This window comes from Paramisgurnus dabryanus, chromosome 8, assembly GCF_030506205.2.
Source record: "Paramisgurnus dabryanus chromosome 8, PD_genome_1.1, whole genome shotgun sequence".
In the NCBI taxonomy this organism is placed as follows: Eukaryota; Metazoa; Chordata; class Actinopteri; order Cypriniformes; family Cobitidae; genus Paramisgurnus; species Paramisgurnus dabryanus.
The window spans coordinates 36,298,033-36,325,066 of NC_133344.1; the positions used below are offsets into that span (position 1 = coordinate 36,298,033).

The 27,034-nt window shown below is 44.0% G+C and overlaps 42 non-coding genes across 42 annotated transcripts; 22 read left to right on the forward strand and 20 right to left on the reverse strand.

Moving 5' to 3' along the window:
• Positions 1–490: 490 nt before the first annotated feature.
• trnad-guc (transfer RNA aspartic acid (anticodon GUC)) lies at positions 491–562 on the reverse strand. Its single transcript has one exon. It is a non-coding gene; the product is annotated as a tRNA-Asp (tRNA).
• Positions 563–760: 198 nt separating this feature from the next.
• On the forward strand, positions 761–832 carry trnag-ucc (transfer RNA glycine (anticodon UCC)). The gene has a single exon. It is a non-coding gene; the product is annotated as a tRNA-Gly (tRNA).
• Positions 833–950: 118 nt separating this feature from the next.
• On the reverse strand, positions 951–1,022 carry trnad-guc (transfer RNA aspartic acid (anticodon GUC)). Its single transcript has one exon. It is a non-coding gene; the product is annotated as a tRNA-Asp (tRNA).
• An 823-nt stretch (positions 1,023–1,845) lies between these two features.
• LOC135771913 (U5 spliceosomal RNA) lies at positions 1,846–1,961 on the forward strand. The gene has a single exon (XR_010543118.1). It is a non-coding gene; the product is annotated as a U5 spliceosomal RNA (small nuclear RNA).
• A 1,090-nt stretch (positions 1,962–3,051) lies between these two features.
• trnag-ucc (transfer RNA glycine (anticodon UCC)) lies at positions 3,052–3,123 on the forward strand. The gene has a single exon. It is a non-coding gene; the product is annotated as a tRNA-Gly (tRNA).
• A 118-nt stretch (positions 3,124–3,241) lies between these two features.
• Positions 3,242–3,313, reverse strand: trnad-guc (transfer RNA aspartic acid (anticodon GUC)). The gene has a single exon. It is a non-coding gene; the product is annotated as a tRNA-Asp (tRNA).
• An 823-nt stretch (positions 3,314–4,136) lies between these two features.
• On the forward strand, positions 4,137–4,252 carry LOC135771914 (U5 spliceosomal RNA). The gene has a single exon (XR_010543119.1). It is a non-coding gene; the product is annotated as a U5 spliceosomal RNA (small nuclear RNA).
• An 820-nt stretch (positions 4,253–5,072) lies between these two features.
• Positions 5,073–5,144, reverse strand: trnad-guc (transfer RNA aspartic acid (anticodon GUC)). The gene has a single exon. It is a non-coding gene; the product is annotated as a tRNA-Asp (tRNA).
• A 1,283-nt stretch (positions 5,145–6,427) lies between these two features.
• Positions 6,428–6,543, forward strand: LOC135772004 (U5 spliceosomal RNA). Its single transcript, XR_010543203.1, has one exon. It is a non-coding gene; the product is annotated as a U5 spliceosomal RNA (small nuclear RNA).
• Positions 6,544–7,363: 820 nt separating this feature from the next.
• Positions 7,364–7,435, reverse strand: trnad-guc (transfer RNA aspartic acid (anticodon GUC)). Its single transcript has one exon. It is a non-coding gene; the product is annotated as a tRNA-Asp (tRNA).
• A 198-nt stretch (positions 7,436–7,633) lies between these two features.
• trnag-ucc (transfer RNA glycine (anticodon UCC)) lies at positions 7,634–7,705 on the forward strand. Its single transcript has one exon. It is a non-coding gene; the product is annotated as a tRNA-Gly (tRNA).
• Positions 7,706–8,718: 1,013 nt separating this feature from the next.
• Positions 8,719–8,834, forward strand: LOC135771915 (U5 spliceosomal RNA). Its single transcript, XR_010543120.1, has one exon. It is a non-coding gene; the product is annotated as a U5 spliceosomal RNA (small nuclear RNA).
• Positions 8,835–9,654: 820 nt separating this feature from the next.
• On the reverse strand, positions 9,655–9,726 carry trnad-guc (transfer RNA aspartic acid (anticodon GUC)). The gene has a single exon. It is a non-coding gene; the product is annotated as a tRNA-Asp (tRNA).
• A 198-nt stretch (positions 9,727–9,924) lies between these two features.
• trnag-ucc (transfer RNA glycine (anticodon UCC)) lies at positions 9,925–9,996 on the forward strand. The gene has a single exon. It is a non-coding gene; the product is annotated as a tRNA-Gly (tRNA).
• Positions 9,997–10,114: 118 nt separating this feature from the next.
• On the reverse strand, positions 10,115–10,186 carry trnad-guc (transfer RNA aspartic acid (anticodon GUC)). The gene has a single exon. It is a non-coding gene; the product is annotated as a tRNA-Asp (tRNA).
• An 823-nt stretch (positions 10,187–11,009) lies between these two features.
• Positions 11,010–11,125, forward strand: LOC135771959 (U5 spliceosomal RNA). The gene has a single exon (XR_010543161.1). It is a non-coding gene; the product is annotated as a U5 spliceosomal RNA (small nuclear RNA).
• Positions 11,126–11,945: 820 nt separating this feature from the next.
• trnad-guc (transfer RNA aspartic acid (anticodon GUC)) lies at positions 11,946–12,017 on the reverse strand. Its single transcript has one exon. It is a non-coding gene; the product is annotated as a tRNA-Asp (tRNA).
• A 198-nt stretch (positions 12,018–12,215) lies between these two features.
• trnag-ucc (transfer RNA glycine (anticodon UCC)) lies at positions 12,216–12,287 on the forward strand. The gene has a single exon. It is a non-coding gene; the product is annotated as a tRNA-Gly (tRNA).
• A 118-nt stretch (positions 12,288–12,405) lies between these two features.
• On the reverse strand, positions 12,406–12,477 carry trnad-guc (transfer RNA aspartic acid (anticodon GUC)). The gene has a single exon. It is a non-coding gene; the product is annotated as a tRNA-Asp (tRNA).
• An 823-nt stretch (positions 12,478–13,300) lies between these two features.
• On the forward strand, positions 13,301–13,416 carry LOC135771958 (U5 spliceosomal RNA). Its single transcript, XR_010543160.1, has one exon. It is a non-coding gene; the product is annotated as a U5 spliceosomal RNA (small nuclear RNA).
• Positions 13,417–14,236: 820 nt separating this feature from the next.
• Positions 14,237–14,308, reverse strand: trnad-guc (transfer RNA aspartic acid (anticodon GUC)). Its single transcript has one exon. It is a non-coding gene; the product is annotated as a tRNA-Asp (tRNA).
• A 198-nt stretch (positions 14,309–14,506) lies between these two features.
• trnag-ucc (transfer RNA glycine (anticodon UCC)) lies at positions 14,507–14,578 on the forward strand. Its single transcript has one exon. It is a non-coding gene; the product is annotated as a tRNA-Gly (tRNA).
• Positions 14,579–14,696: 118 nt separating this feature from the next.
• trnad-guc (transfer RNA aspartic acid (anticodon GUC)) lies at positions 14,697–14,768 on the reverse strand. The gene has a single exon. It is a non-coding gene; the product is annotated as a tRNA-Asp (tRNA).
• Positions 14,769–15,591: 823 nt separating this feature from the next.
• Positions 15,592–15,707, forward strand: LOC135771965 (U5 spliceosomal RNA). Its single transcript, XR_010543167.1, has one exon. It is a non-coding gene; the product is annotated as a U5 spliceosomal RNA (small nuclear RNA).
• An 820-nt stretch (positions 15,708–16,527) lies between these two features.
• On the reverse strand, positions 16,528–16,599 carry trnad-guc (transfer RNA aspartic acid (anticodon GUC)). Its single transcript has one exon. It is a non-coding gene; the product is annotated as a tRNA-Asp (tRNA).
• A 198-nt stretch (positions 16,600–16,797) lies between these two features.
• On the forward strand, positions 16,798–16,869 carry trnag-ucc (transfer RNA glycine (anticodon UCC)). The gene has a single exon. It is a non-coding gene; the product is annotated as a tRNA-Gly (tRNA).
• Positions 16,870–16,987: 118 nt separating this feature from the next.
• On the reverse strand, positions 16,988–17,059 carry trnad-guc (transfer RNA aspartic acid (anticodon GUC)). The gene has a single exon. It is a non-coding gene; the product is annotated as a tRNA-Asp (tRNA).
• Positions 17,060–17,882: 823 nt separating this feature from the next.
• LOC135772005 (U5 spliceosomal RNA) lies at positions 17,883–17,998 on the forward strand. Its single transcript, XR_010543204.1, has one exon. It is a non-coding gene; the product is annotated as a U5 spliceosomal RNA (small nuclear RNA).
• An 820-nt stretch (positions 17,999–18,818) lies between these two features.
• On the reverse strand, positions 18,819–18,890 carry trnad-guc (transfer RNA aspartic acid (anticodon GUC)). Its single transcript has one exon. It is a non-coding gene; the product is annotated as a tRNA-Asp (tRNA).
• A 198-nt stretch (positions 18,891–19,088) lies between these two features.
• Positions 19,089–19,160, forward strand: trnag-ucc (transfer RNA glycine (anticodon UCC)). Its single transcript has one exon. It is a non-coding gene; the product is annotated as a tRNA-Gly (tRNA).
• Positions 19,161–19,278: 118 nt separating this feature from the next.
• trnad-guc (transfer RNA aspartic acid (anticodon GUC)) lies at positions 19,279–19,350 on the reverse strand. The gene has a single exon. It is a non-coding gene; the product is annotated as a tRNA-Asp (tRNA).
• An 823-nt stretch (positions 19,351–20,173) lies between these two features.
• LOC135771956 (U5 spliceosomal RNA) lies at positions 20,174–20,289 on the forward strand. Its single transcript, XR_010543158.1, has one exon. It is a non-coding gene; the product is annotated as a U5 spliceosomal RNA (small nuclear RNA).
• Positions 20,290–21,109: 820 nt separating this feature from the next.
• Positions 21,110–21,181, reverse strand: trnad-guc (transfer RNA aspartic acid (anticodon GUC)). Its single transcript has one exon. It is a non-coding gene; the product is annotated as a tRNA-Asp (tRNA).
• A 198-nt stretch (positions 21,182–21,379) lies between these two features.
• trnag-ucc (transfer RNA glycine (anticodon UCC)) lies at positions 21,380–21,451 on the forward strand. The gene has a single exon. It is a non-coding gene; the product is annotated as a tRNA-Gly (tRNA).
• A 118-nt stretch (positions 21,452–21,569) lies between these two features.
• On the reverse strand, positions 21,570–21,641 carry trnad-guc (transfer RNA aspartic acid (anticodon GUC)). The gene has a single exon. It is a non-coding gene; the product is annotated as a tRNA-Asp (tRNA).
• An 823-nt stretch (positions 21,642–22,464) lies between these two features.
• LOC135772015 (U5 spliceosomal RNA) lies at positions 22,465–22,580 on the forward strand. Its single transcript, XR_010543212.1, has one exon. It is a non-coding gene; the product is annotated as a U5 spliceosomal RNA (small nuclear RNA).
• An 820-nt stretch (positions 22,581–23,400) lies between these two features.
• trnad-guc (transfer RNA aspartic acid (anticodon GUC)) lies at positions 23,401–23,472 on the reverse strand. Its single transcript has one exon. It is a non-coding gene; the product is annotated as a tRNA-Asp (tRNA).
• A 198-nt stretch (positions 23,473–23,670) lies between these two features.
• trnag-ucc (transfer RNA glycine (anticodon UCC)) lies at positions 23,671–23,742 on the forward strand. The gene has a single exon. It is a non-coding gene; the product is annotated as a tRNA-Gly (tRNA).
• Positions 23,743–23,860: 118 nt separating this feature from the next.
• On the reverse strand, positions 23,861–23,932 carry trnad-guc (transfer RNA aspartic acid (anticodon GUC)). Its single transcript has one exon. It is a non-coding gene; the product is annotated as a tRNA-Asp (tRNA).
• Positions 23,933–24,755: 823 nt separating this feature from the next.
• On the forward strand, positions 24,756–24,871 carry LOC135772016 (U5 spliceosomal RNA). The gene has a single exon (XR_010543213.1). It is a non-coding gene; the product is annotated as a U5 spliceosomal RNA (small nuclear RNA).
• Positions 24,872–25,961: 1,090 nt separating this feature from the next.
• On the forward strand, positions 25,962–26,033 carry trnag-ucc (transfer RNA glycine (anticodon UCC)). Its single transcript has one exon. It is a non-coding gene; the product is annotated as a tRNA-Gly (tRNA).
• A 118-nt stretch (positions 26,034–26,151) lies between these two features.
• Positions 26,152–26,223, reverse strand: trnad-guc (transfer RNA aspartic acid (anticodon GUC)). The gene has a single exon. It is a non-coding gene; the product is annotated as a tRNA-Asp (tRNA).
• Positions 26,224–27,034: the final 811 nt, after the last annotated feature.

The window sequence follows — 27,034 nt, forward strand, 5'->3', positions numbered from 1 at the left end:
CACTACCATTTTGTTTACTTTTTGTTTATAGACAGATTTAATGACAGAAATGTGCATAATAAAAAGGGGAGATAGTTTTAATGATTTGTTTGCCCTAAATAAAACTAAAAATCACACATAATACACTTTTAATTATTTCTTAAGTTAAATCATTTTTTAAACATATTTTAATAAAAATCTTGCTATTACTTTGTAAAATGAAGTGTAAAATGTTTGGACAGATCTGCTTTTACACTATATTGAACAGCAGGTGTCGCCAGCGAGTGTGGTGTTACGAACGCTTAGAAAAACTGAATACATTTTCGAAGCAATTGGTTCAATTGATTCGAAGCTTCTGAAAGCTTGCTTTCTCCCATCACTAGTGTTCAGTGGCTTTAAACAAAGGTGCCAGGTAACTCCATCATAGGGACGGCAAGAGGTGCGAAAACGGCAAAGGGGCAGCACTGTTCAGCTCGTGCATTTCAGTCGGCAGTCCAGAGACAAAGTAAACCTCCCCGTCGGGGAATCGAACCCCGGTCTTCCGCGTGACAGGCGGAGATACTGTCCACTATACTAACGAGGACTTCGCACTCGCACGGGCGTCACGCCGGCCAACCTGCCCTTCGAAAGAAAACTCTTGGTATTCTGTGGTTATCAATTTACAGACACAAGCAGGAGGCATGTAAGGGAATCGACTGAATCCGTGATCAATTCAGCGCAGCACTGAAACAACAGTTGTTCAGAACATCCACAAGTCCTGTGGAGCAACACCCGCATGCGTGCGTTGGTGGTATAGTGGTGAGCATAGCTGCCTTCCAAGCAGTTGACCCGGGTTCGATTCCCGGCCAACGCATTGCTTTTTGCTCGACGCCATCGTGAGAACGAGAGCAACGCAGCGCACTTCTTCAGCCGATTTTGATGCGCAAAGGTGGCGCGTCCAAGCTGTTTGAGAAGTCAAACGAAAAGGAGATCTCCCCGTCGGGGAATCGAACCCCGGTCTTCCGCGTGACAGGCGGAGATACTGTCCACTATACTAACGAGGACCTGGCGCACGAGCAGAGTCGTCGAGCCGAATCGCCGATCCATACCGCAGCTTATAACACACACATACTCCCCATTTGTGAGGACAGCCTTCCTGTTTATTCCCCTTGTTTTTTGTTTATTTTGTGTGTTTGTTTATATTTTAAACAGTTTCTTTACCTTCTTTTTTAAAAAAGCATTCCCTTCCACTGCCCCAGCCAACTACCATCCTTTCCCCAAAATCAGTAAACCCCCCTAGATAGCTCCTTTAAAAGGACAACCCTATCCCGTTGTGAACCTTAACCCAATCCCTCCCCTTGCTTTTTTACTATTTATCTGAAATAAATGAACCCTAAACTACACCCTGTCCTAACACCGGCTATCATAAACCCAAGAATAATTTTTGAAGTGAAAATTACCTCTTAAGCTGAAGGTCTTAGACATTGTTCTTCTGTTGGGGCCCTATCTTTCCTTTTTTTCTAGAGGCTATGGAAATTAATGACGATTCCCCAGTCCTGGAAGAAAATTCCTCTTCTGTTATTTTTGGGGTGGCTTTTATTATTATATTTTTTGAGATTTGAGAACCTAATGGGATGTAGATTGTAGGTAACCTGTGCCGGTGCATCCTCTGTGTAATGTGCAGAGTTTCATTCTCCAAAACCTCTCAGCAAAAGATCTCACTGTGACATGTTAGTAGCCTGTGTCTTTATTTTGCGCAGGATGGCATTTCTACTTCTTTTGCTCCTCCCAGGTGGAAAGGTCTGGGTGGATCCTGATCCAGAAATTACCCTTTTTGAACATTATGGTGTGGCAAGGGGAGCACACTGGGTCGAGGTTTGTTGGGCAGAACTCAAGTTTTCCTTCAACTACGCATAAATCTTTCGCCTTTTACTAAAGATTTCCGTGGAGGGGAACCATTGTGAGTTTGTTGTATTTTTGGATGCTCTGCTCACAGCAGAGCTGCCTCACTTTTGTCAATGCTAGAAAGTCTTTCATTAAGGTTTAGTTTCTCGCGAGGTGTTCAGAAGTGTTGGTCGCTTTCGCAGCACTTCTTCGTGAGGCCTCGAGACTTTTACGTAGCGTTTGTTTTCGAATCATTGGTGCGGAGCGTGTTTCAAACTGGCCAAGTCACGTGATTTTAGCAAAAGAGGCTTCATTGCGTAATAACCGTTTGGAAACGTTGCGGAAATCCGATGGTTCACCGCTTAGGCGGACTTGGTCACAAATGACCAGTGTCTAATATGGTTAGGTGAACTCGGGTCAGTTTGATCATGCATCCTTCTGACTAATAACACTACCATTTTGTTTACTTTTTGTTTATAGACAGATTTAATGACAGAAATGTGCATAATTAAAAGGGGAGATAGTTTTAATGATTTGTTTGCCCTAAATAAAACTAAAAATCACACATAATACACTTTTAATTATTTCTTAAGTTAAATCATTTTTTAAACATATTTTAATAAAAATCTTGCTATTACTTTGTAAAATGAAGTGTAAAATGTTTGGACAGATCTGCTTTTACACTATATTGAACAGCAGGTGTCGCCAGCGAGTGTGGTGTTACGAACGCTTAGAAAAACTGAATACATTTTCGAAGCAATTGGTTCAATTGATTCGAAGCTTCTAAAAGCTTGCTTTCTCCCATCACTAGTGTTCAGTGGCTTTAAACAAAGGTGCCGGGTAACTCCATCATAGGGACGGCAAGAGGTGCGAAAACGGCAAAGGGGCAGCACTGTTCAGCTCGTGCATTTCAGTCGGCAGTCCAGAGACAAAGTAAACCTCCCCGTCGGGGAATCGAACCCCGGTCTTCCGCGTGACAGGCAGAGATACTGTCCACTATACTAACGAGGACTTCTCACTCGCACGGGCGTCACGCCGGCCAACCTGCCCTTCGAAAGAAAACTCTTGGTATTCTGTGGTTATCAATTTACAGACACAAGCAGGAGGCATGTAAGGGAATCGACTGAATCCGTGATCAATTCAGCGCAGCACTGAAACAACAGTTGTTCAGAACATCCACAAGTCCTGTGGAGCAACACCCGCATGCGTGCGTTGGTGGTATAGTGGTGAGCATAGCTGCCTTCCAAGCAGTTGACCCGGGTTCGATTCCCGGCCAACGCATTGCTTTTTGCTCGACGCCATCGTGAGAACGAGAGCAACGCAGCGCACTTCTTCAGCCGATTTTGATGCGCAAAGGTGGCGCGTCCAAGCTGTTTGAGAAGTCAAACGAAAAGGAGATCTCCCCGTCGGGGAATCGAACCCCGGTCTTCCGCGTGACAGGCGGAGATACTGTCCACTATACTAACGAGGACCTGGCGCACGAGCGGAGTCGTCGAGCCGAATCGCCGATCCATACCGCAGCTTATAACACACACATACTCCCCATTTGTGAGGACAGCCTTCCTGTTTATTCCCCTTGTTTTTTGTTTATTTTGTGTGTTTGTTTATATTTTAAACAGTTTCTTTACCTTCTTTTTTAAAAAAGCATTCCCTTCCACTGCCCCAGCCAACTACCATCCTTTCCCCAAAATCAGTAAACCCCCCTAGATAGCTCCTTTAAAAGGACAACCCTATCCCGTTGTGAACCTTAACCCAATCCCTCCCCTTGCTTTTTTACTATTTATCTAAAATAAATGAACCCTAAACTACACCCTGTCCTAACACCGGCTATCATAAACCCAAGAATAATTTTTGAAGTGAAAATTACCTCTTAAGCTGAAGGTCTTAGACATTGTTCTTCTGTTGGGGCCCTATCTTTCCTTTTTTTCTAGAGGCTATGGAAATTAATGACGATTCCCCAGTCCTGGAAGAAAATTCCTCTTCTGTTATTTTTGGGGTGGCTTTTATTATTATATTTTTTGAGATTTGAGAACCTAATGGGATGTAGATTGTAGGTAACCTGTGCCGGTGCATCCTCTGTGTAATGTGCAGAGTTTCATTCCCCAAAACCTCTCAGCAAAAGATCTCACTGTGACATGTTAGTAGCCTGTGTCTTTATTTTGCGCAGGATGGCATTTCTACTTCTTTTGCTCCTCCCAGGTGGAAAGGTCTGGGTGGATCCTGATCCAGAAATTACCCTTTTTGAACATTATGGTGTGGCAAGGGGAGCACACTGGGTCGAGGTTTGTTGGGCAGAACTCAAGTTTTCCTTCAACTACGCATAAATCTTTCGCCTTTTACTAAAGATTTCCGTGGAGGGGAACCATTGTGAGTTTGTTGTATTTTTGGATGCTCTGCTCACAGCAGAGCTGCCTCACTTTTGTCAATGCTAGAAAGTCTTTCATTAAGGTTTAGTTTCTCGCGAGGTGTTCAGAAGTGTTGGTCGCTTTCGCAGCACTTCTTCGTGAGGCCTCGAGACTTTTACGTAGCGTTTGTTTTCGAATCATTGGTGCGGAGCGTGTTTCAAACTGGCCAAGTCACGTGATTTTAGCAAAAGAGGCTTCATTGCGTAATAACCGTTTGGAAACGTTGCGGAAATCTGATGGTTCACCGCTTAGGCGGACTTGGTCACAAATGACCAGTGTCTAATATGGTTAGGTGAACTCGGGTCAGTTTGATCATGCATCCTTCTGACTAATAACACTACCATTTTGTTTACTTTTTGTTTATAGACAGATTTAATGACAGAAATGTGCATAATTAAAAGGGGAGATAGTTTTAATGATTTGTTTGCCCTAAATAAAACTAAAAATCACACATAATACACTTTTAATTATTTCTTAAGTTAAATCATTTTTTAAACATATTTTAATAAAAATCTTGCTATTACTTTGTAAAATGAAGTGTAAAATGTTTGGACAGATCTGCTTTTACACTATATTGAACAGCAGGTGTCGCCAGCGAGTGTGGTGTTACGAACGCTTAGAAAAACTGAATACATTTTCGAAGCAATTGGTTCAATTGATTCGAAGCTTCTAAAAGCTTGCTTTCTCCCATCACTAGTGTTCAGTGGCTTTAAACAAAGGTGCCGGGTAACTCCATCATAGGGACGGCAAGAGGTGCGAAAACGGCAAAGGGGCAGCACTGTTCAGCTCATGCATTTCAGTCGGCAGTCCAGAGACAAAGTAAACCTCCCCGTCGGGGAATCGAACCCCGGTCTTCCGCGTGACAGGCGGAGATACTGTCCACTATACTAACGAGGACTTCGCACTCGCACGGGCGTCACGCCGGCCAACCTGCCCTTCGAAAGAAAACTCTTGGTATTCTGTGGTTATCAATTTACAGACACAAGCAGGAGGCATGTAAGGGAATCGACTGAATCCGTGATCAATTCAGCGCAGCACTGAAACAACAGTTGTTCAGAACATCCACAAGTCCTGTGGAGCAACACCCGCATGCGTGCGTTGGTGGTATAATGTTGAGCATAGCTGCCTTCCAAGCAGTTGACCCGGGTTCGATTCCCGGCCAACGCATTGCTTTTTGCTCGACGCCATCGTGAGAACGAGAGCAACGCAGCGCACTTCTTCAGCCGATTTTGATGCGCAAAGGTGGCGCGTCCAAGCTGTTTGAGAAGTCAAACGAAAAGGAGATCTCCCCATCGGGGAATCGAACCCCGGTCTTCCGCGTGACAGGCGGAGATACTGTCCACTATACTAACGAGGACCTGGCGCACGAGCGGAGTCGTCGAGCCGAATCGCCGATCCATACCGCAGCTTATAACACACACATACTCCCCATTTGTGAGGACAGCCTTCCTGTTTATTCCCCTTGTTTTTTGTTTATTTTGTGTGTTTGTTTATATTTTAAACAGTTTCTTTACCTTCTTTTTTAAAAAAGCATTCCCTTCCACTGCCCCAGCCAACTACCATCCTTTCCGCAAAATCAGTAAACCCCCCTAGATAGCTCCTTTAAAAGGACAACCCTATCCCGTTGTGAACCTTAACCCAATCCCTCCCCTTGCTTTTTTACTATTTATCTGAAATAAATGAACCCTAAACTACACCCTGTCCTAACACCGGCTATCATAAACCCAAGAAGAATTTTTGAAGTGAAAATTACCTCTTAAGCTGAAGGTCTTAGACATTGTTCTTCTGTTGGGGCCCTATCTTTCCTTTTTTTCTAGAGGCTATGGAAATTAATGACGATTCCCCAGTCCTGGAAGAAAATTCCTCTTCTGTTATTTTTGGGGTGGCTTTTATTATTATATTTTTTGAGATTTGAGAACCTAATGGGATGTAGATTGTAGGTAACCTGTGCCGGTGCATCCTCTGTGTAATGTGCAGAGTTTCATTCCCCAAAACCTCTCAGCAAAAGATCTCACTGTGACATGTTAGTAGCCTGTGTCTTTATTTTGCGCAGGATGGCATTTCTACTTCTTTTGCTCCTCCCAGGTGGAAAGGTCTGGGTGGATCCTGATCCAGAAATTACCCTTTTTGAACATTATGGTGTGGCAAGGGGAGCACACTGGGTCGAGGTTTGTTGGGCATAACTCAAGTTTTCCTTCAACTACGCATAAATCTTTCGCCTTTTACTAAAGATTTCCGTGGAGGGGAACCATTGTGAGTTTGTTGTATTTTTGGATGCTCTGCTCACAGCAGAGCTGCCTCACTTTTGTCAATGCTAGAAAGTCTTTCATTAAGGTTTAGTTTCTCGCGAGGTGTTCAGAAGTGTTGGTCGCTTTCGCAGCACTTCTTCGTGAGGCCTCGAGACTTTTACGTAGCGTTTGTTTTCGAATCATTGGTGCGGAGCGTGTTTCAAACTGGCCAAGTCACGTGATTTTAGCAAAAGAGGCTTCATTGCGTAATAACCGTTTGGAAACGTTGCGGAAATCCGATGGTTCACCGCTTAGGCGGACTTGGTCACAAATGACCAGTGTCTAATATGGTTAGGTGAACTCGGGTCAGTTTGATCATGCATCCTTCTGACTAATAACACTACCATTTTGTTTACTTTTTGTTTATAGACAGATTTAATGACAGAAATGTGCATAATTAAAAGGGGAGATAGTTTTAATGATTTGTTTGCCCTAAATAAAACTAAAAATCACACATAATACACTTTTAATTATTTCTTAAGTTAAATCATTTTTTAAACATATTTTAATAAAAATCTTGCTATTACTTTGTAAAATGAAGTGTAAAATGTTTGGACGGATCTGCTTTTACACTATATTGAACAGCAGGTGTCGCCAGCGAGTGTGGTGTTACGAACGCTTAGAAAAACTGAATACATTTTCGAAGCAATTGGTTCAATTGATTCGAAGCTTCTAAAAGCTTGCTTTCTCCCATCACTAGTGTTCAGTGGCTTTAAACAAAGGTGCCGGGTAACTCCATCATAGGGACGGCAAGAGGTGCGAAAACGGCAAAGGGGCAGCACTGTTCAGCTCGTGCATTTCAGTCGGCAGTCCAGAGACAAAGTAAACCTCCCCGTCGGGGAATCGAACCCCGGTCTTCCGCGTGACAGGCGGAGATACTGTCCACTATACTAACGAGGACTTCGCACTCGCACGGGCGTCACGCCGGCCAACCTGCCCTTCGAAAGAAAACTCTTGGTATTCTGTGGTTATCAATTTACAGACACAAGCAGGAGGCATGTAAGGGAATCGACTGAATCCGTGATCAATTCAGCGCAGCACTGAAACAACAGTTGTTCAGAACATCCACAAGTCCTGTGGAGCAACACCCGCATGCGTGCGTTGGTGGTATAGTGGTGAGCATAGCTGCCTTCCAAGCAGTTGACCCGGGTTCGATTCCCGGCCAACGCATTGCTTTTTGCTCGACGCCATCGTGAGAACGAGAGCAACGCAGCGCACTTCTTCAGCCGATTTTGATGCGCAAAGGTGGCGCGTCCAAGCTGTTTGAGAAGTCAAACGAAAAGGAGATCTCCCCGTCGGGGAATCGAACCCCGGTCTTCCACGTGACAGGCGGAGATACTGTCCACTATACTAACGAGGACCTGGCGCACGAGCGGAGTCGTCGAGCCGAATCGCCGATCCATACCGCAGCTTATAACACACACATACTCCCCATTTGTGAGGACAGCCTTCCTGTTTATTCCCCTTGTTTTTTGTTTATTTTGTGTGTTTGTTTATATTTTAAACAGTTTCTTTACCTTCTTTTTTAAAAAAGCATTCCCTTCCACTGCCCCAGCCAACTACCATCCTTTCCCCAAAATCAGTAAACCCCCCTAGATAGCTCCTTTAAAAGGACAACCCTATCCCGTTGTGAACCTTAACCCAATCCCTCCCCTTGCTTTTTTACTATTTATCTGAAATAAATGAACCCTAAACTACACCCTGTCCTAACACCGGCTATCATAAACCCAAGAAGAATTTTTGAAGTGAAAATTACCTCTTAAGCTGAAGGTCTTAGACATTGTTCTTCTGTTGGGGCCCTATCTTTCCTTTTTTTCTAGAGGCTATGGAAATTAATGACGATTCCCCAGTCCTGGAAGAAAATTCCTCTTCTGATATTTTTGGGGTGGCTTTTATTATTATATTTTTTGAGATTTGAGAACCTAATGGGATGTAGATTGTAGGTAACCTGTGCCGGTGCATCCTCTGTGTAATGTGCAGAGTTTCATTCCCCAAAACCTCTCAGCAAAAGATCTCACTGTGACATGTTAGTAGCCTGTGTCTTTATTTTGCGCAGGATGGCATTTCTACTTCTTTTGCTCCTCCCAGGTGGAAAGGTCTGGGTGGATCCTGATCCAGAAATTACCCTTTTTGAACATTATGGTGTGGCAAGGGGAGCACACTGGGTCGAGGTTTGTTGGGCAGAACTCAAGTTTTCCTTCAACTACGCATAAATCTTTCGCCTTTTACTAAAGATTTCCGTGGAGGGGAACCATTGTGAGTTTGTTGTATTTTTGGATGCTCTGCTCACAGCAGAGCTGCCTCACTTTTGGCAATGCTAGAAAGTCTTTCATTAAGGTTTAGTTTCTCGCGAGGTGTTCAGAAGTGTTGGTCGCTTTCGCAGCACTTCTTCGTGAGGCTTTAAGACTTTTACGTAGCGTTTGTTTTCGAATCATTGGTGCGGAGCGTGTTTCAAACTGGCCAAGTCACGTGATTTTAGCAAAAGAGGCTTCATTGCGTAATAACCGTTTGGAAACGTTGCGGAAATCCGATGGTTCACCGCTTAGGCGGACTTGGTCACAAATGACCAGTGTCTAATATGGTTAGGTGAACTCGGGTCAGTTTGATCATGCATCCTTCTGACTAATAACACTACCATTTTGTTTACTTTTTGTTTATAGACAGATTTAATGACAGAAATGTGCATAATTAAAAGGGGAGATAGTTTTAATGATTTGTTTGCCCTAAATAAAACTAAAAATCACACATAATACACTTTTAATTATTTCTTAAGTTAAATCATTTTTTAAACATATTTTAATAAAAATCTTGCTATTACTTTGTAAAATGAAGTGTAAAATGTTTGGACAGATCTGCTTTTACACTATATTGAACAGCAGGTGTCGCCAGCGAGTGTGGTGTTACGAACGCTTAGAAAAACTGAATACATTTTCGAAGCAATTGGTTCAATTGATTCGAAGCTTCTGAAAGCTTGCTTTCTCCCATCACTAGTGTTCAGTGGCTTTAAACAAAGGTGCCGGGTAACTCCATCATAGGGACGGCAAGAGGTGCGAAAACGGCAAAGGGGCAGCACTGTTCAGCTCGTGCATTTCAGTCGGCAGTCCAGAGACAAAGTAAACCTCCCCGTCGGGGAATCGAACCCCGGTCTTCCGCGTGACAGGCGGAGATACTGTCCACTATACTAACGAGGACTTCGCACTCGCACGGGCGTCACGCCGGCCAACCTGCCCTTCGAAAGAAAACTCTTGGTATTCTGTGGTTATCAATTTACAGACACAAGCAGGAGGCATGTAAGGGAATCGACTGAATCCGTGATCAATTCAGCGCAGCACTGAAACAACAGTTGTTCAGAACATCCACAAGTCCTGTGGAGCAACACCCGCATGCGTGCGGTGGTGGTATAGTGGTGAGCATAGCTGCCTTCCAAGCAGTTGACCCGGGTTCGATTCCCGGCCAACGCATTGCTTTTTGCTCGACGCCATCGTGAGAACGAGAGCAACGCAGCGCACTTCTTCAGCCGATTTTGATGCGCAAAGGTGGCGCGTCCAAGCTGTTTGAGAAGTCAAACGAAAAGGAGATCTCCCCGTCGGGGAATCGAACCCCGGTCTTCCGCGTGACAGGCGGAGATACTGTCCACTATACTAACGAGGACCTGGCGCACGAGCAGAGTCGTCGAGCCGAATCGCCGATCCATACCGCAGCTTATAACACACACATACTCCCCATTTGTGAGGACAGCCTTCCTGTTTATTCCCCTTGTTTTTTGTTTATTTTGTGTGTTTGTTTATATTTTAAACAGTTTCTTTACCTTCTTTTTTAAAAAAGCATTCCCTTCCACTGCCCCAGCCAACTACCATCCTTTCCCCAAAATCAGTAAACCCCCCTAGATAGCTCCTTTAAAAGGACAACCCTATCCCGTTGTGAACCTTAACCCAATCCCTCCCCTTGCTTTTTTACTATTTATCTGAAATAAATGAACCCTAAACTACACCCTGTCCTAACACCGGCTATCATAAACCCAAGAATAATTTTTGAAGTGAAAATTACCTCTTAAGCTGAAGGTCTTAGACATTGTTCTTCTGTTGGGGCCCTATCTTTCCTTTTTTTCTAGAGGCTATGGAAATTAATGACGATTCCCCAGTCCTGGAAGAAAATTCCTCTTCTGTTATTTTTGGGGTGGCTTTTATTATTATATTTTTTGAGATTTGAGAACCTAATGGGATGTAGATTGTAGGTAACCTGTGCCGGTGCATCCTCTGTGTAATGTGCAGAGTTTCATTCTCCAAAACCTCTCAGCAAAAGATCTCACTGTGACATGTTAGTAGCCTGTGTCTTTATTTTGCGCAGGATGGCATTTCTACTTCTTTTGCTCCTCCCAGGTGGAAAGGTCTGGGTGGATCCTGATCCAGAAATTACCCTTTTTGAACATTATGGTGTGGCAAGGGGAGCACACTGGGTCGAGGTTTGTTGGGCAGAACTCAAGTTTTCCTTCAACTACGCATAAATCTTTCGCCTTTTACTAAAGATTTCTGTGGAGGGGAACCATTGTGAGTTTGTTGTATTTTTGGATGCTCTGCTCACAGCAGAGCTGCCTCACTTTTGTCAATGCTAGAAAGTCTTTCATTAAGGTTTAGTTTCTCGCGAGGTGTTCAGAAGTGTTGGTCGCTTTCGCAGCACTTCTTCGTGAGGCCTCGAGACTTTTACGTAGCGTTTGTTTTCGAATCATTGGTGCGGAGCGTGTTTCAAACTGGACAAGTCACGTGATTTTAGCAAAAGAGGCTTCATTGCGTAATAACCGTTTGGAAACGTTGCGGAAATCCGATGGTTCACCGCTTAGGCGGACTTGGTCACAAATGACCAGTGTCTAATATGGTTAGGTGAACTCGGGTCAGTTTGATCATGCATCCTTCTGACTAATAACACTACCATTTTGTTTACTTTTTGTTTATAGACAGATTTAATGACAGAAATGTGCATAATTAAAAGGGGAGATAGTTTTAATGATTTGTTTGCCCTAAATAAAACTAAAAATCACACATAATACACTTTTAATTATTTCTTAAGTTAAATCATTTTTTAAACATATTTTAATAAAAATCTTGCTATTACTTTGTAAAATGAAGTGTAAAATGTTTGGACAGATCTGCTTTTACACTATATTGAACAGCAGGTGTCGCCAGCGAGTGTGGTGTTACGAACGCTTAGAAAAACTGAATACATTTTCGAAGCAATTGGTTCAATTGATTCGAAGCTTCTGAAAGCTTGCTTTCTCCCATCACTAGTGTTCAGTGGCTTTAAACAAAGGTGCCGGGTAACTCCATCATAGGGACGGCAAGAGGTGCGAAAACGGCAAAGGGGCAGCACTGTTCAGCTCGTGCATTTCAGTCGGCAGTCCAGAGACAAAGTAAACCTCCCCGTCGGGGAATCGAACCCCGGTCTTCCGCGTGACAGGCGGAGATACTGTCCACTATACTAACGAGGACTTCGCACTCGCACGGGCGTCACGCCGGCCAACCTGCCCTTCGAAAGAAAACTCTTGGTATTCTGTGGTTATCAATTTACAGACACAAGCAGGAGGCATGTAAGGGAATCGACTGAATCCGTGATCAATTCAGCGCAGCACTGAAACAACAGTTGTTCAGAACATCCACAAGTCCTGTGGAGCAACACCCGCATGCGTGCGTTGGTGGTATAGTGGTGAGCATAGCTGCCTTCCAAGCAGTTGACCCGGGTTCGATTCCCGGCCAACGCATTGCTTTTTGCTCGACGCCATCGTGAGAACGAGAGCAACGCAGCGCACTTCTTCAGCCGATTTTGATGCGCAAAGGTGGCGCGTCCAAGCTGTTTGAGAAGTCAAACGAAAAGGAGATCTCCCCGTCGGGGAATCGAACCCCGGTCTTCCGCGTGACAGGCGGAGATACTGTCCACTATACTAACGAGGACCTGGCGCATGAGCGGAGTCGTCGAGCCGAATCGCCGATCCATACCGCAGCTTATAACACACACATACTCCCCATTTGTGAGGACAGCCTTCCTGTTTATTCCCCTTGTTTTTTGTTTATTTTGTGTGTTTGTTTATATTTTAAACAGTTTCTTTACCTTCTTTTTTAAAAAAGCATTCCCTTCCACTGCCCCAGCCAACTACCATCCTTTCCCCAAAATCAGTAAACCCCCCTAGATAGCTCCTTTAAAAGGACAACCCTATCCCGTTGTGAACCTTAACCCAATCCCTCCCCTTGCTTTTTTACTATTTATCTGAAATAAATGAACCCTAAACTACACCCTGTCCTAACACCGGCTATCATAAACCCAAGAAGAATTTTTGAAGTGAAAATTACCTCTTAAGCTGAAGGTCTTAGACATTGTTCTTCTGTTGGGGCCCTATCTTTCCTTTTTTTCTAGAGGCTATGGAAATTAATGACGATTCCCCAGTCCTGGAAGAAAATTCCTCTTCTGTTATTTTTGGGGTGGCTTTTATTATTATATTTTTTGAGATTTGAGAACCTAATGGGATGTAGATTGTAGGTAACCTGTGCCGGTGCATCCTCTGTGTAATGTGCAGAGTTTCATTCCCCAAAACCTCTCAGCAAAAGATCTCACTGTGACATGTTAGTAGCCTGTGTCTTTATTTTGCGCAGGATGGCATTTCTACTTCTTTTGCTCCTCCCAGGTGGAAAGGTCTGGGTGGATCCTGATCCAGAAATTACCCTTTTTGAACATTATGGTGTGGCAAGGGGAGCACACTGGGTCGAGGTTTGTTGGGCAGAACTCAAGTTTTCCTTCAACTACGCATAAATCTTTCGCCTTTTACTAAAGATTTCTGTGGAGGGGAACCATTGTGAGTTTGTTGTATTTTTGGATGCTCTGCTCAAAGCAGAGCTGCCTCACTTTTGTCAATGCTAGAAAGTCTTTCATTAAGGTTTAGTTTCTCGCGAGGTGTTCAGAAGTGTTGGTCGCTTTCGCAGCACTTCTTCGTGAGGCCTCGAGACTTTTACGTAGCGTTTGTTTTCGAATCATTGGTGCGGAGCGTGTTTCAAACTGGCCAAGTCACGTGATTTTAGCAAAAGAGGCTTCATTGCGTAATAACCGTTTGGAAACGTTGCGGAAATCTGATGGTTCACCGCTTAGGCGGACTTGGTCACAAATGACCAGTGTCTAATATGGTTAGGTGAACTCGGGTCAGTTTGATCATGCATCCTTCTGACTAATAACACTACCATTTTGTTTACTTTTTGTTTATAGACAGATTTAATGACAGAAATGTGCATAATTAAAAGGGGAGATAGTTTTAATGATTTGTTTGCCCTAAATAAAACTAAAAATCACACATAATACACTTTTAATTATTTCTTAAGTTAAATCATTTTTTAAACATATTTTAATAAAAATCTTGCTATTACTTTGTAAAATGAAGTGTAAAATGTTTGGACAGATCTGCTTTTACACTATATTGAACAGCAGGTGTCGCCAGCGAGTGTGGTGTTACGAACGCTTAGAAAAACTGAATACATTTTCGAAGCAATTGGTTCAATTGATTCGAAGCTTCTAAAAGCTTGCTTTCTCCCATCACTAGTGTTCAGTGGCTTTAAACAAAGGTGCCGGGTAACTCCATCATAGGGACGGCAAGAGGTGCGAAAACGGCAAAGGGGCAGCACTGTTCAGCTCGTGCATTTCAGTCGGCAGTCCAGAGACAAAGTAAACCTCCCCGTCGGGGAATCGAACCCCGGTCTTCCGCGTGACAGGCGGAGATACTGTCCACTATACTAACGAGGACTTCGCACTCGCACGGGCGTCACGCCGGCCAACCTGCCCTTCGAAAGAAAACTCTTGGTATTCTGTGGTTATCAATTTACAGACACAAGCAGGAGGCATGTAAGGGAATCGACTGAATCCGTGATCAATTCAGCGCAGCACTGAAACAACAGTTGTTCAGAACATCCACAAGTCCTGTGGAGCAACACCCGCATGCGTGCGTTGGTGGTATAGTGGTGAGCATAGCTGCCTTCCAAGCAGTTGACCCGGGTTCGATTCCCGGCCAACGCATTGCTTTTTGCTCGACGCCATCGTGAGAACGAGAGCAACGCAGCGCACTTCTTCAGCCGATTTTGATGCGCAAAGGTGGCGCGTCCAAGCTGTTTAAGAAGTCAAACGAAAAGGAGATCTCCCCGTCGGGGAATCGAACCCCGGTCTTCCGCGTGACAGGCGGAGATACTGTCCACTATACTAACGAGGACCTGGCGCACGAGCGGAGTCGTCGAGCCGAAACGCCGATCCATACCGCAGCTTATAACACACACATACTCCCCATTTGTGAGGACAGCCTTCCTGTTTATTCCCCTTGTTTTTTGTTTATTTTGTGTGTTTGTTTATATTTTAAACAGTTTCTTTACCTTCTTTTTTAAAAAAGCATTCCCTTCCACTGCCCCAGCCAACTACCATCCTTTCCCCAAAATCAGTAAACCCCCCTAGATAGCTCCTTTAAAAGGACAACCCTATCCCGTTGTGAACCTTAACCCAATCCCTCCCCTTGCTTTTTTACTATTTATCTGAAATAAATGAACCCTAAACTACACCCTGTCCTAACACCGGCTATCATAAACCCAAGAAGAATTTTTGAAGTGAAAATTACCTCTTAAGCTGAAGGTCTTAGACATTGTTCTTCTGTTGGGGCCCTATCTTTCCTTTTTTTCTAGAGGCTATGGAAATTAATGACGATTCCCCAGTCCTGGAAGAAAATTCCTCTTCTGTTATTTTTGGGGTGGCTTTTATTATTATATTTTTTGAGATTTGAGAACCTAATGGGATGTAGATTGTAGGTAACCTGTGCCGGTGCATCCTCTGTGTAATGTGCAGAGTTTCATTCCCCAAAACCTCTCAGCAAAAGATCTCACTGTGACATGTTAGTAGCCTGTGTCTTTATTTTGCGCAGGATGGCATTTCTACTTCTTTTGCTCCTCCCAGGTGGAAAGGTCTGGGTGGATCCTGATCCAGAAATTACCCTTTTTGAACATTATGGTGTGGCAAGGGGAGCACACTGGGTCGAGGTTTGTTGGGCATAAGTCAAGTTTTCCTTCAACTACGCATAAATCTTTCGCCTTTTACTAAAGATTTCCGTGGAGGGGAACCATTGTGAGTTTGTTGTATTTTTGGATGCTCTGCTCACAGCAGAGCTGCCTCACTTTTGTCAATGCTAGAAAGTCTTTCATTAAGGTTTAGTTTCTCGCGAGGTGTTCAGAAGTGTTGGTCGCTTTCGCAGCACTTCTTCGTGAGGCCTCAAGACTTTTACGTAGCGTTTGTTTTCGAATCATTGGTGCGGAGCGTGTTTCAAACTGGCCAAGTCACGTGATTTTAGCAAAAGAGGCTTCATTGCGTAATAACCGTTTGGAAACGTTGCGGAAATCCGATGGTTCACCGCTTAGGCGGACTTGGTCACAAATGACCAGTGTCTAATATGGTTAGGTGAACTCGGGTCAGTTTGATCATGCATCCTTCTGACTAATAACACTACCATTTTGTTTACTTTTTGTTTATAGACAGATTTAATGACAGAAATGTGCATAATTAAAAGGGGAGATAGTTTTAATGATTTGTTTGCCCTAAATAAAACTAAAAATCACACATAATACACTTTTAATTATTTCTTAAGTTAAATCATTTTTTAAACATATTTTAATAAAAATCTTGCTATTACTTTGTAAAATGAAGTGTAAAATGTTTGGACAGATCTGCTTTTACACTATATTGAACAGCAGGTGTCGCCAGCGAGTGTGGTGTTACGAACGCTTAGAAAAACTGAATACATTTTCGAAGCAATTGGTTCAATTGATTCGAAGCTTCTAAAAGCTTGCTTTCTCCCATCACTAGTGTTCAGTGGCTTTAAACAAAGGTGCCGGGTAACTCCATCATAGGGACGGCAAGAGGTGCGAAAACGGCAAAGGGGCAGCACTGTTCAGCTCGTGCATTTCAGTCGGCAGTCCAGAGACAAAGTAAACCTCCCCGTCGGGGAATCGAACCCCGGTCTTCCGCGTGACAGGCGGAGATACTGTCCACTATACTAACGAGGACTTCGCACTCGCACGGGCGTCACGCCGGCCAACCTGCCCTTCGAAAGAAAACTCTTGGTATTCTGTGGTTATCAATTTACAGACACAAGCAGGAGGCATGTAAGGGAATCGACTGAATCCGTGATCAATTCAGCGCAGCACTGAAACAACAGTTGTTCAGAACATCCACAAGTCCTGTGGAGCAACACCCGCATGCGTGCGTTGGTGGTATAGTGGTGAGCATAGCTGCCTTCCAAGCAGTTGACCCGGGTTCGATTCCCGGCCAACGCATTGCTTTTTGCTCGACGCCATCGTGAGAACGAGAGCAACGCAGCGCACTTCTTCAGCCGATTTTGATGCGCAAAGGTGGCGCGTCCAAGCTGTTTGAGAAGTCAAACGAAAAGGAGATCTCCCCGTCGGGGAATCGAACCCCGGTCTTCCGCGTGACAGGCGGAGATACTGTCCACTATACTAACGAGGACCTGGCGCACGAGCGGAGTCGTCGAGCCGAATCGCCGATCCATACCGCAGCTTATAACACACACATACTCCCCATTTGTGAGGACAGCCTTCCTGTTTATTCCCCTTGTTTTTTGTTTATTTTGTGTGTTTGTTTATATTTTAAACAGTTTCTTTACCTTCTTTTTTAAAAAAGCATTCCCTTCCACTGCCCCAGCCAACTACCATCCTTTCCCCAAAATCAGTAAACACCCCTAGATAGCTCCTTTAAAAGGACAACCCTATCCCGTTGTGAACCTTAACCCAATCCCTCCCCTTGCTTTTTTACTATTTATCTGAAATAAATGAACCCTAAACTACACCCTGTCCTAACACCGGCTATCATAAACCCAAGAAGAATTTTTGAAGTGAAAATTACCTCTTAAGCTGAAGGTCTTAGACATTGTTCTTCTGTTGGGGCCCTATCTTTCCTTTTTTTCTAGAGGCTATGGAAATTAATGACGATTCCCCAGTCCTGGAAGAAAATTCCTCTTCTGTTATTTTTGGGGTGGCTTTTATTATTATATTTTTTGAGATTTGAGAACCTAATGGGATGTAGATTGTAGGTAACCTGTGCCGGTGCATCCTCTGTGTAATGTGCAGAGTTTCATTCCCCAAAACCTCTCAGCAAAAGATCTCACTGTGACATGTTAGTAGCCTGTGTCTTTATTTTGCGCAGGATGGCATTTCTACTTCTTTTGCTCCTCCCAGGTGGAAAGGTCTGGGTGGATCCTGATCCAGAAATTACCCTTTTTGAACATTATGGTGTGGCAAGGGGAGCACACTGGGTCGAGGTTTGTTGGGCATAACTCAAGTTTTCCTTCAACTACGCATAAATCTTTCGCCTTTTACTAAAGATTTCCGTGGAGGGGAACCATTGTGAGTTTGTTGTATTTTTGGATGCTCTGCTCACAGCAGAGCTGCCTCACTTTTGTCAATGCTAGAAAGTCTTTCATTAAGGTTTAGTTTCTCGCGAGGTGTTCAGAAGTGTTGGTCGCTTTCGCAGCACTTCTTCGTGAGGCCTCGAGACTTTTACGTAGCGTTTGTTTTCGAATCATTGGTGCGGAGCGTGTTTCAAACTGGCCAAGTCACGTGATTTTAGCAAAAGAGGCTTCATTGCGTAATAACCGTTTGGAAACGTTGCGGAAATCTGATGGTTCACCGCTTAGGCGGACTTGGTCACAAATGACCAGTGTCTAATATGGTTAGGTGAACTCGGGTCAGTTTGATCATGCATCCTTCTGACTAATAACACTACCATTTTGTTTACTTTTTGTTTATAGACAGATTTAATGACAGAAATGTGCATAATTAAAAGGGGAGATAGTTTTAATGATTTGTTTGCCCTAAATAAAACTAAAAATCACACATAATACACTTTTAATTATTTCTTAAGTTAAATCATTTTTTAAACATATTTTAATAAAAATCTTGCTATTACTTTGTAAAATGAAGTGTAAAATGTTTGGACAGATCTGCTTTTACACTATATTGAACAGCAGGTGTCGCCAGCGAGTGTGGTGTTACGAACGCTTAGAAAAACTGAATACATTTTCGAAGCAATTGGTTCAATTGATTCGAAGCTTCTAAAAGCTTGCTTTCTCCCATCACTAGTGTTCAGTGGCTTTAAACAAAGGTGCCGGGTAACTCCATCATAGGGACGGCAAGAGGTGCGAAAACGGCAAAGGGGCAGCACTGTTCAGCTCGTGCATTTCAGTCGGCAGTCCAGAGACAAAGTAAACCTCCCCGTCGGGGAATCGAACCCCGGTCTTCCGCGTGACAGGCGGAGATACTGTCCACTATACTAACGAGGACTTCGCACTCGCACGGGCGTCACGCCGGCCAACCTGCCCTTCGAAAGAAAACTCTTGGTATTCTGTGGTTATCAATTTACAGACACAAGCAGGAGGCATGTAAGGGAATCGACTGAATCCGTGATCAATTCAGCGCAGCACTGAAACAACAGTTGTTCAGAACATCCACAAGTCCTGTGGAGCAACACCCGCATGCGTGCGTTGGTGGTATAGTGGTGAGCATAGCTGCCTTCCAAGCAGTTGACCCGGGTTCGATTCCCGGCCAACGCATTGCTTTTTGCTCGACGCCATCGTGAGAACGAGAGCAACGCAGCGCACTTCTTCAGCCGATTTTGATGCGCAAAGGTGGCGCGTCCAAGCTGTTTGAGAAGTCAAACGAAAAGGAGATCTCCCCGTCGGGGAATCGAACCCCGGTCTTCCGCGTGACAGGCGGAGATACTGTCCACTATACTAACGAGGACCTGGCGCACGAGCGGAGTCGTCGAGCCGAATCGCCGATCCATACCGCAGCTTATAACACACACATACTCCCCATTTGTGAGGACAGCCTTCCTGTTTATTCCCCTTGTTTTTTGTTTATTTTGTGTGTTTGTTTATATTTTAAACAGTTTCTTTACCTTCTTTTTTAAAAAAGCATTCCCTTCCACTGCCCCAGCCAACTACCATCCTTTCCCCAAAATCAGTAAACCCCCCTAGATAGCTCCTTTAAAAGGACAACCCTATCCCGTTGTGAACCTTAACCCAATCCCTCCCCTTGCTTTTTTACTATTTATCTGAAATAAATGAACCCTAAACTACACCCTGTCCTAACACCGGCTATCATAAACCCAAGAAGAATTTTTGAAGTGAAAATTACCTCTTAAGCTGAAGGTCTTAGACATTGTTCTTCTGTTGGGGCCCTATCTTTCCTTTTTTTCTAGAGGCTATGGAAATTAATGACGATTCCCCAGTCCTGGAAGAAAATTCCTCTTCTGTTATTTTTGGGGTGGCTTTTATTATTATATTTTTTGAGATTTGAGAACCTAATGGGATGTAGATTGTAGGTAACCTGTGCCGGTGCATCCTCTGTGTAATGTGCAGAGTTTCATTCCCCAAAACCTCTCAGCAAAAGATCTCACTGTGACATGTTAGTAGCCTGTGTCTTTATTTTGCGCAGGATGGCATTTCTACTTCTTTTGCTCCTGCCAGGTGGAAAGGTCTGGGTGGATCCTGATCCAGAAATTACCCTTTTTGAACATTATGGTGTGGCAAGGGGAGCACACTGGGTCGAGGTTTGTTGGGCATAACGCAAGTTTTCCTTCAACTACGCATAAATCTTTCGCCTTTTACTAAAGATTTCCGTGGAGGGGAACCATTGTGAGTTTGTTGTATTTTTGGATGCTCTGCTCACAGCAGAGCTGCCTCACTTTTGTCAATGCTAGAAAGTCTTTCATTAAGGTTTAGTTTCTCGCGAGGTGTTCAGAAGTGTTGGTCGCTTTCGCAGCACTTCTTCGTGAGGCCTCAAGACTTTTACGTAGCGTTTGTTTTCGAATCATTGGTGCGGAGCGTGTTTCAAACTGGCCAAGTCACGTGATTTTAGCAAAAGAGGCTTCATTGCGTAATAACCGTTTGGAAACGTTGCGGAAATCCGATGGTTCACCGCTTAGGCGGACTTGGTCACAAATGACCAGTGTCTAATATGGTTAGGTGAACTCGGGTCAGTTTGATCATGCATCCTTCTGACTAATAACACTACCATTTTGTTTACTTTTTGTTTATAGACAGATTTAATGACAGAAATGTGCATAATTAAAAGGGGAGATAGTTTTAATGATTTGTTTGCCCTAAATAAAACTAAAAATCACACATAATACACTTTTAATTATTTCTTAAGTTAAATCATTTTTTAAACATATTTTAATAAAAATCTTGCTATTACTTTGTAAAATGAAGTGTAAAATGTTTGGACAGATCTGCTTTTACACTATATTGAACAGCAGGTGTCGCCAGCGAGTGTGGTGTTACGAACGCTTAGAAAAACTGAATACATTTTCGAAGCAATTGGTTCAATTGATTCGAAGCTTCTAAAAGCTTGCTTTCTCCCATCACTAGTGTTCAGTGGCTTTAAACAAAGGTGCCGGGTAACTCCATCATAGGGACGGCAAGAGGTGCGAAAACGGCAAAGGGGCAGCACTGTTCAGCTCGTGCATTTCAGTCGGCAGTCCAGAGACAAAGTAAACCTCCCCGTCGGGGAATCGAACCCCGGTCTTCCGCGTGACAGGCGGAGATACTGTCCACTATACTAACGAGGACTTCGCACTCGCACGGGCGTCACGCCGGCCAACCTGCCCTTCGAAAGAAAACTCTTGGTATTCTGTGGTTATCAATTTACAGACACAAGCAGGAGGCATGTAAGGGAATCGACTGAATCCGTGATCAATTCAGCGCAGCACTGAAACAACAGTTGTTCAGAACATCCACAAGTCCTGTGGAGCAACACCCGCATGCGTGCGTTGGTGGTATAGTGGTGAGCATAGCTGCCTTCCAAGCAGTTGACCCGGGTTCGATTCCCGGCCAACGCATTGCTTTTTGCTCGACGCCATCGTGAGAACGAGAGCAACGCAGCGCACTTCTTCAGCCGATTTTGATGCGCAAAGGTGGCGCGTCCAAGCTGTTTGAGAAGTCAAACGAAAAGGAGATCTCCCCGTCGGGGAATCGAACCCCGGTCTTCCGCGTGACAGGCGGAGATACTGTCCACTATACTAACGAGGACCTGGCGCACGAGCGGAGTCGTCGAGCCGAATCGCCGATCCATACCGCAGCTTATAACACACACATACTCCCCATTTGTGAGGACAGCCTTCCTGTTTATTCCCCTTGTTTTTTGTTTATTTTGTGTGTTTGTTTATATTTTAAACAGTTTCTTTACCTTCTTTTTTAAAAAAGCATTCCCTTCCACTGCCCCAGCCAACTACCATTCTTTCCCCAAAATCAGTAAACCCCCCTAGATAGCTCCTTTAAAAGGACAACCCTATCCCGTTGTGAACCTTAACCCAATCCCTCCCCTTGCTTTTTTACTATTTATCTGAAATAAATGAACCCTAAACTACACCCTGTCCTAACACCGGCTATCATAAACCCAAGAATAATTTTTGAAGTGAAAATTACCTCTTAAGCTGAAGGTCTTAGACATTGTTCTTCTGTTGGGGCCCTATCTTTCCTTTTTTTCTAGAGGCTATGGAAATTAATGACGATTCCCCAGTCCTGGAAGAAAATTCCTCTTCTGTTATTTTTGGGGTGGCTTTTATTATTATATTTTTTGAGATTTGAGAACCTAATGGGATGTAGATTGTAGGTAACCTGTGCCGGTGCATCCTCTGTGTAATGTGCAGAGTTTCATTCCCCAAAACCTCTCAGCAAAAGATCTCACTGTGACATGTTAGTAGCCTGTGTCTTTATTTTGCGCAGGATGGCATTTCTACTTCTTTTGCTCCTCCCAGGTGGAAAGGTCTGGGTGGATCCTGATCCAGAAATTACCCTTTTTGAACATTATGGTGTGGCAAGGGGAGCACACTGGGTCGAGGTTTGTTGGGCATAACTCGAGTTTTCCTTCAACTACGCATAAATCTTTCGCCTTTTACTAAAGATTTCCGTGGAGGGGAACCATTGTGAGTTTGTTGTATTTTTGGATGCTCTGCTCACAGCAGAGCTGCCTCACTTTTGTCAATGCTAGAAAGTCTTTCATTAAGGTTTAGTTTCTCGCGAGGTGTTCAGAAGTGTTGGTCGCTTTCGCAGCACTTCTTCGTGAGGCCTCAAGACTTTTACGTAGCGTTTGTTTTCGAATCATTGGTGCGGAGCGTGTTTCAAACTGGCCAAGTCACGTGATTTTAGCAAAAGAGGCTTCATTGCGTAATAACCGTTTGGAAACGTTGCGGAAATCCGATGGTTCACCGCTTAGGCGGACTTGGTCACAAATGACCAGTGTCTAATATGGTTAGGTGAACTCGGGTCAGTTTGATCATGCATCCTTCTGACTAATAACACTACCATTTTGTTTACTTTTTGTTTATAGACAGATTTAATGACAGAAATGTGCATAATTAAAAGGGGAGATAGTTTTAATGATTTGTTTGCCCTAAATAAAACTAAAAATCACACATAATACACTTTTAATTATTTCTTAAGTTAAATCATTTTTTAAACATATTTTAATAAAAATCTTGCTATTACTTTGTAAAATGAAGTGTAAAATGTTTGGACAGATCTGCTTTTACACTATATTGAACAGCAGGTGTCGCCAGCGAGTGTGGTGTTACGAACGCTTAGAAAAACTGAATACATTTTCGAAGCAATTGGTTCAATTGATTCGAAGCTTCTAAAAGCTTGCTTTCTCCCATCACTAGTGTTCAGTGGCTTTAAACAAAGGTGCCGGGTAACTCCATCATAGGGACGGCAAGAGGTGCGAAAACGGCAAAGGGGCAGCACTGTTCAGCTCGTGCATTTCAGTCGGCAGTCCAGAGACAAAGTAAACCTCCCCGTCGGGGAATCGAACCCCGGTCTTCCGCGTGACAGGCGGAGATACTGTCCACTATACTAACGAGGACTTCGCACTCGCACGGGCGTCACGCCGGCCAACCTGCCCTTCGAAAGAAAACTCTTGGTATTCTGTGGTTATCAATTTACAGACACAAGCAGGAGGCATGTAAGGGAATCGACTGAATCCGTGATCAATTCAGCGCAGCACTGAAACAACAGTTGTTCAGAACATCCACAAGTCCTGTGGAGCAACACCCGCATGCGTGCGTTGGTGGTATAGTGGTGAGCATAGCTGCCTTCCAAGCAGTTGACCCGGGTTCGATTCCCGGCCAACGCATTGCTTTTTGCTCGACGCCATCGTGAGAACGAGAGCAACGCAGCGCACTTCTTCAGCCGATTTTGATGCGCAAAGGTGGCGCGTCCAAGCTGTTTGAGAAGTCAAACGAAAAGGAGATCTCCCCGTCGGGGAATCGAACCCCGGTCTTCCGCGTGACAGGCGGAGATACTGTCCACTATACTAACGAGGACCTGGCGCACGAGCGGAGTCGTCGAGCCGAATCGCCGATCCATACCGCAGCTTATAACACACACATACTCCCCATTTGTGAGGACAGCCTTCCTGTTTATTCCCCTTGTTTTTTGTTTATTTTGTGTGTTTGTTTATATTTTAAACAGTTTCTTTACCTTCTTTTTTAAAAAAGCATTCCCTTCCACTGCCCCAGCCAACTACCATCCTTTCCCCAAAATCAGTAAACCCCCCTAGATAGCTCCTTTAAAAGGACAACCCTATCCCGTTGTGAACCTTAACCCAATCCCTCCCCTTGCTTTTTTACTATTTATCTGAAATAAATGAACCCTAAACTACACCCTGTCCTAACACCGGCTATCATAAACCCAAGAATAATTTTTGAAGTGAAAATTACCTCTTAAGCTGAAGGTCTTAGACATTGTTCTTCTGTTGGGGCCCTATCTTTCCTTTTTTTCTAGAGGCTATGGAAATTAATGACGATTCCCCAGTCCTGGAAGAAAATTCCTCTTCTGTTATTTTTGGGGTGGCTTTTATTATTATATTTTTTGAGATTTGAGAACCTAATGGGATGTAGATTGTAGGTAACCTGTGCCGGTGCATCCTCTGTGTAATGTGCAGAGTTTCATTCCCCAAAACCTCTCAGCAAAAGATCTCACTGTGACATGTTAGTAGCCTGTGTCTTTATTTTGCGCAGGATGGCATTTCTACTTCTTTTGCTCCTCCCAGGTGGAAAGGTCTGGGTGGATCCTGATCCAGAAATTACCCTTTTTGAACATTATGGTGTGGCAAGGGGAGCACACTGGGTCGAGGTTTGTTGGGCATAACTCGAGTTTTCCTTCAACTACGCATAAATCTTTCGCCTTTTACTAAAGATTTCCGTGGAGGGGAACCATTGTGAGTTTGTTGTATTTTTGGATGCTCTGCTCACAGCAGAGCTGCCTCACTTTTGTCAATGCTAGAAAGTCTTTCATTAAGGTTTAGTTTCTCGCGAGGTGTTCAGAAGTGTTGGTCGCTTTCGCAGCACTTCTTCGTGAGGCCTCGAGACTTTTACGTAGCGTTTGTTTTCGAATCATTGGTGCGGAGCGTGTTTCAAACTGGCCAAGTCACGTGATTTTAGCAAAAGAGGCTTCATTGCGTAATAACCGTTTGGAAACGTTGCGGAAATCCGATGGTTCACCGCTTAGGCGGACTTGGTCACAAATGACCAGTGTCTAATATGGTTAGGTGAACTCGGGTCAGTTTGATCATGCATCCTTCTGACTAATAACACTACCATTTTGTTTACTTTTTGTTTATAGACAGATTTAATGACAGAAATGTGCATAAATAAAAGGGGAGATAGTTTTAATGATTTGTTTGCCCTAAATAAAACTAAAAATCACACATAATACACTTTTAATTATTTCTTCAGTTAAATCATTTTTTAAACATATTTTAATAAAAATCTTGCTATTACTTTGTAAAATGAAGTGTAAAATGTTTGGACAGATCTGCTTTTACACTATATTGAACAGCAGGTGTCGCCAGCGAGTGTGGTGTTACGAACGCTTAGAAAAACTGAATACATTTTCGAAGCAATTGGTTCAATTGATTCGAAGCTTCTAAAAGCTTGCTTTCTCCCATCACTAGTGTTCAGTGGCTTTAAACAAAGGTGCCGGGTAACTCCATCATAGGGACGGCAAGAGGTGCGAAAACGGCAAAGGGGCAGCACTGTTCAGCTCGTGCATTTCAGTCGGCAGTCCAGAGACAAAGTAAACCTCCCAGTCGGGGAAACGAACCCCGGTCTTCCGCGTGACAGGCGGAGATACTGTCCACTATACTAACGAGGACTTCACACTCGCACGGGCGTCACGCCGGCCAACCTGCCCTTCGAAAGAAAACTCTTGGTATTCTGTGGTTATCACTTTACAGACACAAGCAGGAGGCATGTAAGGGAATCGACTGAATCCGTGATCAATTCAGCGCAGCACTGAAACAACAGTTGTTCAGAACATCCACAAGTCCTGTGGAGCAACACCCGCATGCGTGCGTTGGTGGTATAGTGGTGAGCATAGCTGCCTTCCAAGCAGTTGACCCGGGTTCGATTCCCGGCCAACGCATTGCTTTTTGCTCGACGCCATCGTGAGAACGAGAGCAACGCAGCGCACTTCTTCAGCCGATTTTGATGCGCAAAGGTGGCGCGTCCAAGCTGTTTGAGAAGTCAAACGAAAAGGAGATCTCCCCGTCGGGGAATCGAACCCCGGTCTTCCGCGTGACAGGCGGAGATACTGTCCACTATACTAACGAGGACCTGGCGCACGAGCGGAGTCGTCGAGCCGAATCGCCGATCCATACCGCAGCTTATAACACACACATACTCCCCATTTGTGAGGACAGCCTTCCTGTTTATTCCCCTTGTTTTTTGTTTATTTTGTGTGTTTGTTTATATTTTAAACAGTTTCTTTACCTTCTTTTTTAAAAAAGCATTCCCTTCCACTGCCCCAGCCAACTACCATCCTTTCCCCAAAATCAGTAAACCCCCCTAGATAGCTCCTTTAAAAGGACAACCCTATCCCGTTGTGAACCTTAACCCAATCCCTCCCCTTGCTTTTTTACTATTTATCTGAAATAAATGAACCCTAAACTACACCCTGTCCTAACACCGGCTATCATAAACCCAAGAAGAATTTTTGAAGTGAAAATTACCTCTTAAGCTGAAGGTCTTAGAAATTGTTCTTCTGTTGGGGCCCTATCTTTCCTTTTTTTCTAGAGGCTATGGAAATTAATGACGATTCCCCAGTCCTGGAAGAAAATTCCTCTTCTGTTATTTTTGGGGTGGCTTTTATTATTATATTTTTTGAGATTTGAGAACCTAATGGGATGTAGATTGTAGGTAACCTGTGCCGGTGCATCCTCTGTGTAATGTGCAGAGTTTCATTCCCCAAAACCTCTCAGCAAAAGATCTCACTGTGACATGTTAGTAGCCTGTGTCTTTATTTTGCGCAGGATGGCATTTCTACTTCTTTTGCTCCTCCCAGGTGGAAAGGTCTGGGTGGATCCTGATCCAGAAATTACCCTTTTTGAACATTATGGTGTGGCAAGGGGAGCACACTGGGTCGAG